The sequence below is a fragment of the Brassica oleracea genome, chromosome C4 (assembly GCF_000695525.1).
Source record: "Brassica oleracea var. oleracea cultivar TO1000 chromosome C4, BOL, whole genome shotgun sequence".
NCBI lineage: Eukaryota > Viridiplantae > Streptophyta > Magnoliopsida > Brassicales > Brassicaceae > Brassica > Brassica oleracea.
In genome coordinates, this window is record NC_027751.1 from 31,613,387 (window position 1) to 31,613,874 (window position 488).

Sequence of the window (488 nt, forward strand, 5' to 3'; positions counted from 1 at the left end):
TCCACCACAAGTACACTCATCTCATCATTCATTTCTATAAATAAAAATTTCTAGACTTTAGAAACTTTGTAAAATCTTTTAAATCTTTCATTAATGTAAATGTCATTTTCATAAAGTAAAAACACCAAATCAAACACATGAAGCAATAAGACAATGTGATTCGAAAAACTAGTCCTTTAGACAGTCGGATGTCTCAAAGTCCATCTGGTCATCTTTGCTATCCCTGTCGGATTCATTGTCAGCATCATATCCCTTGTCATCTTGATCGTTCTCTTGGATCATATTTGCCTCCGGGTTCTTGTTCTTGATACTCTCTTGATAGAGTTCGCACAAGTGCTTTGGAGTTCTACAGTTCTTTGCCCAATGATTGTCCATCCCGCATCTGTGACATAAAGACTTGGACGTGTAAGATGGTTTGGATATGCCACCTCGTCCACAGCCATAACTCCCTCGACCCCGACCGTAATTGGAACCACGACCACGGTTAT